This window comes from Akebia trifoliata, chromosome 11 (genome assembly GCF_017979445.1).
Source record: "Akebia trifoliata isolate Shusen 1 chromosome 11, ASM1797944v1, whole genome shotgun sequence".
Lineage (NCBI taxonomy): Eukaryota > Viridiplantae > Streptophyta > Magnoliopsida > Ranunculales > Lardizabalaceae > Akebia > Akebia trifoliata.
This window is the reverse complement of record NC_141385.1, coordinates 9,318,350-9,328,846: the sequence shown is the minus strand read 5'-3', so window position 1 is coordinate 9,328,846 and position 10,497 is coordinate 9,318,350.

Genomic DNA, 10,497 nt, shown 5'->3' with positions numbered 1-10,497 from the left:
CTATAACAATTGGTTTGGATGAACCCAAATGTCACACTTGGTGCTGTTCTACATTTACTTAATGATCCAATCTCACTTCATTTCACAAATGCAAGTGAGCTTAAAACACAGCTTTTCATTCTCTTAGATGAAGGGCTCTTGATAGAATCAATAAATAGGATTCATTTTGTTGAGATTCTAATATTTAGACCAAGTAAAAAAATTATGATAAAATTAGTGGACTCCTATATATATTGTAAAAATAGTATTTATTATAGATTGTAACAAGGGTAGGGTTGGGATTTGTTGATTCGATAAAAAATGTAGGCGAGATTATTGGACTCTTTTACTAATCAATCAATTACAAAATAAATATACTAAAAAAAAAAAAAAGGTAAAATGCACAAACACACACGCACACACGAGATTTGTCTCGGATTCAAAGATTATAATCTTGAACTCCCTGATAAACTATTCTATTATGAATTAGATAAAACTTATTGCATGTTATTCGTTATTACATTGTAATCTCCAAGGTTTTCATTTTCAAGATCCCTTTATAATGCATTACACGTTCTCTTAGATAAATAAAAAACTAATCTTAAAGGAATATTGATCTCAATAGATTATAACAATAAAGTTAATCCTTATTCAAAGACTAATGATAAATCGACGTGGCAAAACATAAGTGGTCTATGCGCGGCTGACGTGGCAAGGACACATAACCATTAATCTTTTCCTTGTGTATCCCAAAGAAAAAGATCTATGATTTTGTGCCCACGCCACTTCAGCCGCGTACAGACAGCATTTGTTTTACCACGTTGAATTATTAGGGTTCTTATTCAAATAAGATAATTCTTCTCAATTAGAAGGCAGGGTTCTTATTCAAATAAGATAATTCTTCTCAATTAGAAGGCTTGCAATATTGAGATTTGCACTTAATGGTGTCACATGATTGATCTAGAAAGTTTATTCTCCGCAAAAAAGACTAATGAAAAAATTGAACTCCAACTATTAGGATTTATCCTAAGGATATGTAACATATCACCGTGATAAGTATTTTATTTGATCATTGGATTTTATGTTTAACAGTTAGGATTTCACGTTTTTTCATTAGTCACTAGATCCCAACCCTTGAAGTAATATTCAAAAGTAAAGAAAAATATTAGTCTCAAATCTAGGTGGGAGTATATTTGAATTTTTTTTAATAATTCTAAGGTAATTATGTTTTCCCTCCCATCACAATGATACATGTTTTAGAAGAAAAAAAAAATTGAGAACAAAAAAATATAAAACGTGCCAAAAAAATAGTTAAATCCTTCATCTAGTTTTAAAATCAGAATCTCTTTGACAGGTACCACACTAAGGTGTAAGTTGATAAAAATCATACTTACACCATTCTTATATTTTAACTTTTTCTTTTAAGAATTTTCAGGACCAAATTATAGTTATCCATCTCTTTTTCCAATTGTGATTGAGTCGTGATAAATTAACTCATTTTTTGTGCACGCACTTGACGCAATTTGGAGTGAATGCAAAGGGTAGAGATCCAAAACAATGTGTCATACCTAGCAAAGGTCAGGTGGCACCTCATTACATACCACGTAGTATTTGTGGAATCCACTGTCGTATGGATATGTGGTCCGTCCCTTGTTAAACCTACCCACAAAATATCAGTTTGATTGGTGATGTGCGTCCATTGATTTTATCATTGTCTTAAGAATGATTTTGAAAGATACAAACTCTTTTTCAAGAGCTTAGATCCAGTGGATACAAGTTATCAAATACTATGATTTTTGGTATGTAAGTTCACCAAGGGAAGAATCACATATCTATACGGTCAATGGGTCCCAAAAATACCACTGTGGATTGAAATGGGGTGCCACTTGACCTTTGTTAGGTTCGACACATTGTTCTAGGTCCCTACTCTTTGTATCCACGTCAAATTGCATCAAGTGCGTTAGCAAAAAATGAATTAAGTTATCACAACTCATTGTGATTTTATTCACTTTTTCTTATTGTGCATAAGATTCTACTGATTAATTCATGGGTGGAGTTAGGATTTTCTTGTAGTGGGGGCAAACTATGGTTAATTGTATAGTTGAAGAATTTGAAGATGAGGGTGTGGGGGCAAATGGGGAAAGAGGTGAGGAAGTGGGGACAAATGGGACATGTAATTAGTTGAAACTATAGGGGTGTCTCAAAGTTCTGTGGGAAGCAATTGCCCCCACCAACTCCTAACTAGCTCCACCCCAATTTAAACTAGTGCAACATGTCATCGTTGGGCTACACGAATCCAAAGTCAAACATAGTGCCACAACAGGGAGTGTGGGCCTGTCCCATGATATAAGTTGTACAGATCTCTCACCGACACTACAAACTAACCCCAGATCAAATGTGAAACACGTTACACTTACAATAAACACTATGAAATATTTCTCAAATATATGAAATATAATACTATATCTCTCTCTCTCTCTTTTATAACCACAACTATATATCTCAGTTGTACACATTATTATCATATTGGATCATTTAAATCATATAGAATATTTATTACTACATCAAAGAGACAAGGTCTTAAGTTTCACGACGTTAACATCTAAGTTATTTTGATATATTAATTAATTTTGAATCATTCGATATTAGACTAAGCATTAAATCTTGAATCAAACCTTGAAAGGAATGATCATGAAATTTTTTGCTCAGTTCAAGAATGATACATAGTGAAAATTGATTTCGAATCTAGAATGTTCAGAAAAAGGAGCCCACCATGAAGAAAAGTAGATACCAAACATGGGTTTAAGTCAATTTTTTTTTTGTTTTCTAGGATTGGTAGCCAAACCCCACATTTATTAAGATTATATGGACGCTATTTCATGAAGAAAAGTGCATAAGTTGGCCAGTTTGCCATCCACATGAGCCATAGCCACCAAAAGGAGATATAGTTTCAAACATGGGTTCTAAAATTAAATAAAAAGAACGTTTTAAAGATGAAATCAAATGATTTCATGGCAAAAGCTTTGATCGTACATAGCGAAAGCTTTGATGGTAGTGGCTATAGATAGTGAGAGAAAGTAGAAAGACACGCTTTGGACGGTTGGGCCATACCCACCCTACACTTTTAATAGAATATTTTAACGATATTTTCGTTTAAAATTGGGAATTCGGATCCGGATTTTTAGTGGCTCTACTAATTCTTAATTTCAGATATCATGACTTTGATTGAGAATCGGCCTAATTTAGGTTGAACAATTGGGGCATTTTGAAAAAGCATCTGGATCCGTTTTACACTTAAAATGGGTGGAGTTTGGGGCGCGGTGATGGATCGATTTTAGTTATGAGGCCAGTTCAATAATCGGGTTGGCTAGGTACAATAAATATTTATTGAAAGTCCAACTTTGAAGCAGGCAGCCCGCTTCAAATTTTGAAGGAACCCTCCTCGTTACAAGACACGTAGTGTTTGAATTTTTTCACGCTCCTACATTTCTACCAAAGTTTGAAATAATTCCTTACAAATGCCTCGTGTAATCCAATGGAGAGGGTTCCTTCAAAACTTTGAAACGGGCTGCCCGCTTCAAAGTTTTTTTCCGATAACTTATATCATAATTTTTATGGTTTTGTTAATGTGTACCCTAAGGGCACATGTTAAAGGGCAATAAATACATGCTAAATACGTGCTGGGAATAAGCATCTAAGCGCCTTTTGGTAAAAAAGATTTTTTTATCATATTTTTTATACAAATTACAATTTCCCAAGTTTATTTATTGCTTGTTAACGTGTACAAAGACCCTAATTTTTATGAGAAATTTTGTTTCATCCCCCTATGCGAAATTGATGCTTTTAGGAATACCTCGCAACGCAAAAAAAAAAAAAAAAAAAAAAGATGAGACTTACTCACCTTGATTTGGGACTATGGACTAGTCCTTGGACAAGACCATGGTCTAAGGACTGGGCAAAGCCCAAATATGGGCCCGGTCCGTTGTCTACAGGGATATAAAAAACACACACACATAACGGTGGACCCTGTTCCCTTTTATGTCCTACATAAAGAGGGGTTGGGATTTAACATCCTTACGGATGTCAAGGATAACTTTTAACTTTATTGTTTATCATCTTCTCTTCTTTTTTAAGAAAATTCTTCCAATTTTATTATTTTCTTCCGCTTCTATACCTCCCTTTCTGAGAAAAACCTTTCAACATTATTATCTTTCTTTCATTACCCTTTTCCAATAATACCTCTCCAACTTATTGTCTTTCCTCTTTTACATACTTAACCCCAAAGAGAATACTTGTATTGTAGGTACGGGTAAACTATAGTAATCAATATTATATAAGATATCCAAGTAGGATAGGATGCTCGACAAGATGATTCCAAAGCATGAGCCAACCCTATAATTAAATAACGTAACTCAACCCGACTTGACAATTAAATGGCCTATGAAACCGACCTATGGACAACCCTAATCCAAACATCTATGGATAATGTCTCTCCTTTGTGTTTGTGAAATGCAGATACAAAATTATGAGGTAGGAAAACAAGGTATTCATCAAAGGGAGGAAGGTAGGTTGAATTTAATGAAGAGTGCTTTGTTGAGTTTTCCAATAAATTTCATTTCTTTCTGATCTCCATAAGTGTAGAAAGATATGTGGACAAGTTATCTCCTAAATTTTTGTGTAATATATGATGCAAATTATAATATGAAAGCTTCTATTAACACACCATCTTTTACAAATTAAAGGTTCCAAACGTCTGAGACATGGTCAATATTGTTTGCACAAATCCTTATTAAAATTGTAAACCTTCCTCCGTTAAACTTGTTGAATATTTTCAAAATAAAATTCAAATTTTTGTGGTTTAATATTTTATTTTTCTTAAGTTAGATTTTGGGGATTTTTGTGTATATAAGATTTAGTCTCACATTGCTCACAAGTGAGAAAGTAGTGTATCTTATAAGTAGAAGTTAACATAGTTAGTTGTATTTGTATCACACCTTTAAGACTTTAAGTCAGTGCTTCGAGGTAGTGTAAAGCATTATACGCACGTGCGTCGTGCGAAAAGGCGATTGGGCATTTAGGGCTCATTGGGCGCTTTGAGACGCACTTTGCACTTACGCATCGTCACGAGAAACTGAGGAGTCTTAAAATTTTCGGAATACGAAACCATTTAACAATTGTGGTTGATCCATCATGTGTGATGGATCGGGTATGATTTGCACCACACAATCACATTAATGTCCGATCGAATATGATTGATCAAAATAATACCTGATCAAGAACAATCTGGTACGTTGGATCAAATTAATACCCGATCAAAATTGATCAGATGTGTTGATTCATGATTAGTATCCGATTAGAGACGATCGAATCCATTATATCAAATGACAACTGATCGAACACGATCAGAACCATTAGATCATACGGATTCAACTAATAGGTATTGATTAAAAGACATGAGACATATACTTTCGATAGAGTGCAATCTAGATCATTAGATCTGAAATCAAACACAATTAAACGACTATTGAGCCAAAAGACATTAAATCATAGCTCCTGGTCAACAGGCAAAAAAATGACTATAAAAAATCAATTAAAAATTAGATTTCTTCATTAAAAATTTGTGTGTTCTTTTTCTAAGCTTAAGTATTTGGCATCCTTAGTTTCTAATTATTTTCGAGTATTCTAGATTAAATTAGACCTTACATAATCCAATTTAATAATTTAAGTGTAAACTTCTCTATATCTTGAAGACACTTGTTCGTTGACCCCTTATATACTATAGTTCTAACTAGTAGGGGAAAATATTCATCTAAAAGAGATTGAATCAAATTCGAGCGTAAAGATATTTTTCTCCCTTCATTGAATTACTCCCGATTGTAAAGTCATAATTTTCCAACAAAACCATACCATAGATATTATATCGACCAAACTATAAGCTTAAAGTCATTTCAAGAATAAACAAACAAGAACCCACAAACTCATCAAATAATGAGTAGAAATACCTCTCTTGTTCTTATACTGAGAAGGTGCCAACTTAACTAAGTTTGTAAAGGCATATGGAATGTTGATCCACCTTGATTCAATCCCACTTCCTTGTTGATAGTTTTTTCTCTCCAAATCATAAGGAAATGAAGAGAAAAGAGATGCTCATAACTAATAAAAGAACTAAAAAATTATAATTCTACCTTTTTTTTTTCCATTCCAAACATAAGTTTTTTTACCAAAAAAGATGGAAAGAAACTAAAAAATTTCCTCTCTTTGTTTTCTTTTCTTCTAATAAGATTCTATTCCTTTCATATTTCCCAATCCAAACAAAGCTTAAGTGTGTTTATGATCATATAAGCATTATATCAACTTATCAAAGAATCACCAAACTTCTTAAGCATTACATTTCTAATCCGCCAATCAAAGACCAAACTCATGCAAGTCATAACATCCTTTTTTTTTTAATTTCAAATTCAACAAAATTTAGTTTATAAAAAATAAAATCAGGACTAGGTGGATGAAGAGTCTTGTTCGACACCAAAGAGGAGGTCATTTAATCTACCAAACATGACATCCATTGGAGAACTCAGAGCACCGACTTTTGAGGAGTTGTTGAAGTTATTCTAGGAAGCAAAATCTAATAAGCAAGCAAATGAGGATATTAAGCATTTAGTAGTGGCATGTGAGGCTACTACTCAGTCCTTGAGAGACTCCAGATTTTCTCTCTCTGCTATTAATTAAGAAAGTAGAAACAGATAAATGAGAGTATAAAGCTTATACAGAATATGATAGCTCAAGTACATATTCATCCACGATACTCGTTTGTTTATGAAGAGAATCACTTTGTTGAGGTAAATTATTTATCTATTAATAAGGATCATGAGTGTTGTATGTGTATTTGAAGGTTTTTTTATTTTATTTTATCATTCCTGTTGATTCATCTTGATTTGATTTTATTTTTTCTAAATTTTGCAGATCAATTTTCTTTTACGAAATGAGGGGTGGTAACTTTATTGGAGAAAATCCATAAATTATATAAGTGTGCAGATATTTATTCCAAATATTAGATAGTACACTTATAATGTGATTTTTGAATTATACTATGAAACAAATCCTTTGCTACCTAGAGTAGATCATATCGACTCCATGGTTTTAAATCATGTCTAAGATCGAGACGATACGTCTCGGTATCGTCCACCAACGAGACGGATAGACAAGTCAAACGTATCAAATGAGATTTAAAACCACGGTTCATTTTTCTCATTGTTGAATGAGACGACTCAAACTTATTGAAAAACTTATCCGAGACGACTTGGTCTTGTTCATGAACGGCCAAGAGAACATAAAATACCATTACAACATAAATATAATGTCTAACCATGTTGGAGCACCTACACTGTATTGGTGGAAATGCATTTTTTTCTGTTATTTTTACCAAAATGTCATACATGAAAGTAGTTTACATTTATTTTCTTTTTTTGGATCCATTTAAGAGAAGATGTTTGCATTCAAAATGCTTAAAACCTTTTTTATTGGGTAAAGAAGTTTATCAATTTTAAAAAAATGAAGATAAAAAGGAGGTCTGAGAAACCCATCCTCGGACATCAAAATCATCTAAAGTGACAAAACAAAGAATTACAAATCAAATCCCATTTGAATAGAAAATCATAAATAAAATAAAACACTTTCAAAATTCGAGCGCACCTTAGCCTAATAACGTATGAAATGCACAATATTGTTATAATTTCATGCATGAGAACCTGACGCACTTCAGCTTAATTGTGATGCAACCATAACAATGTAGTTTAGTTCAAAAATCACACCTTCAACATCTACCATGTTTGACATCCCATGAAACCGAACCATTGTCCTAGGGTGGAGAGTCTTACACAATAACTCAGTTCGAAAACAATTCTTTCAAATTAAAGCTACTAAAAGATAAGGCCGAACCCACTGTGATTTAATCGAGAGCTATTTTTAAGTTTTCTTTTGCAATACAGGCAACTTTTATGAAGAAAACTTCTTTTGTGGCATCTCCCAACTCTCTAGGTTTACAAAGCCAATTGAAATATTTTGGGAGAAGCCTCAGTATAATTTGGAATTCTTTTCCTCGAGTTAGATACAATTGGAAAATAGGGTTTTAAGAAAGATATTGATGACAATTTGGACTAGGAATTGTCAAGCATGGGGCCACTCCAACCTTGTATGGAAAGCGTGGGACCTTGATTCCATTTTTTCTTCTCCTTCTTGGCATGTTCGACTTAGAAATTACGCAAGTTTAGGATTGTCACCACCTCAACACTCGATTTAGTAAGTACGTACACTTAGAACCGCTACGCATTTTAATAATTTAGGGACTTTGCAAAACTAGGAAAATAGAACCGCAGAACTTAAAAATAATCACATCAAGATTGTCTGGAGCCTCATGTCGAAATTTACAGAAATTGACGAAATGACAAAAATATTACTGACATTCAACTTGCAGTTAGAAACTTCACTCCGCTAAGAAAATGTGATTCAGAATAAAATTGAGTCTTTCGCCAACATTCACGCAAGTCAGGGAAATGAAATTATGAATTTTCATATGAAATGAAGATTTCCATCACGCAGAATGACATCTACCACCACATAAAATGACGATTTTCGTTGCACAGATGACACTTATCGCCACATGAAACGACAATTCATCACAAAATTAAAATCTTAGATGAAAACACTAAAAATTGAAAAAAATGAGATTTTAATCAAAGTGATTCGGTCGAAATTAATTCATAAGGAATTCCAAGTTTACCCATTATTGCGAATTTTAGACTAATCGAATTCATCGTAAATTGAAATGGTAACCATTAAAATCATCTAATCCAAAAATCACTCATTAAAACAATCAAAATCAAGTTTCAATCAAAACCTAATCGAATTAATAATCAAATCACCCATCAAATCGATCCAATTAATCAATCATTCAATCAAAACCTAATTCATCCAATCGAACCTCAAAGTCGCCAATCAGCAAAATTTATCCTTTGATCAACTTTGAAAAATTGATCAATCAAGAAAATTAAATAAACCTTAATTCACCAATTTCATCATCAATCAATCAAAAATAAACCTTAACTAAAATTTTAAAATCAACCCGAAGTCGATTTGTATCCAATTGAATCAATCAGTAAGACATCGACCAATAAAAACTAAAAAAGGGAACATCAGAAGTAGATGAGTGTTGTAAAAGGGTTTACATGCATAGTCTATAGTAAATTTAGCATAGTTTTTTCATACAGACTCGTAATTTGACGATTCCAAAGGCATTGGAAAGAGGGTTTAGAGGGCCACACAATTGAAATCACAATCAAAATTTGACTTTCTATTTATAGAATATTTACCGTGAATAACTCTAATTTGACCATGATTATGAAGTTGTTACAAAAGAGAGTTTTTATGTAATTAGGATTCTTAATTCAATTACGAAGTAATTAGTATTTTTCAATTTTTAGACTTACTATAAATAGTATTTACTATTTTTTTGTAAGTACATAAATTATAGTAGAACTAGGTTTTATTTGTTCTTTTTTATTTTATTTTTATAAATACCATTGTAACTCTGTTTTGGAGGAGAGATATAGAAAAGTAAGCTCTTTCTTCTTTTTCAATTATTTGATATTGTTCTTCATTACCATGGATTATTTGGATTAGCGAGATACATGGGATTAATCCCTCAAATATCTAAAATCCAAATGTCTATTGTTACATGGCTGTTATTGAAAGAAAGCATTGGACAAGTGCATTCATACCAGGTAGAAGATCAGAGTTATTTATACGAATCATGTGAAAAGTTGGAACAAGATGGTATTAACTGGAAAAGAATAACCAATCACTTCTCTTGTCGAGAAATTTTGTAACAAGTGCTCGAACCATTTTGGTTGGTATAGAAAATTAGTAGAGAAGTTGAAGACTAGGTTGACCCCTATGATCAGGGGATGTATTGAATTTGCTTCAAACCACTCCAAGTTGATGGTATTTTAGATATAAATGCTCATGTATGCACACATGCATTAAAATAAAAGAAAATTACTAAAGAGGGTTAAGTATTTTACTATTTACAAAAACAATTATATTTTTAAAAATTACAAATAAAAAACTGAATTAAATTTCTGGATAATCCAACGTTTTAATAACTCACAAGACTATCCAATGCTTTATTGTGTTAAAATACATTACTTTATCAAAAATGCCCTTCGAATGATTATCCAATGTTTTAACAGCTTGCTTTAACACCCACGAATTTAGCCCCCAATTTAAAATGCTGGATTGTCCAACGATTTAATTTTTTTTTTTGAAAAAAAATAGATTTATTTTATAAATATTAAAATATTACCAATTTAGCCCCCAATTTAAAAGGCTGGACTGTCCAACGATTCAATTCTTTTTTTATTTATTTATAATATTTGAAAAAAAATAGATTTATTTTATAAATATTAAAATATTTAATAATCTTTTGGTAATTTCCCCTTAGGATTTATGCATGATGTAAATGTT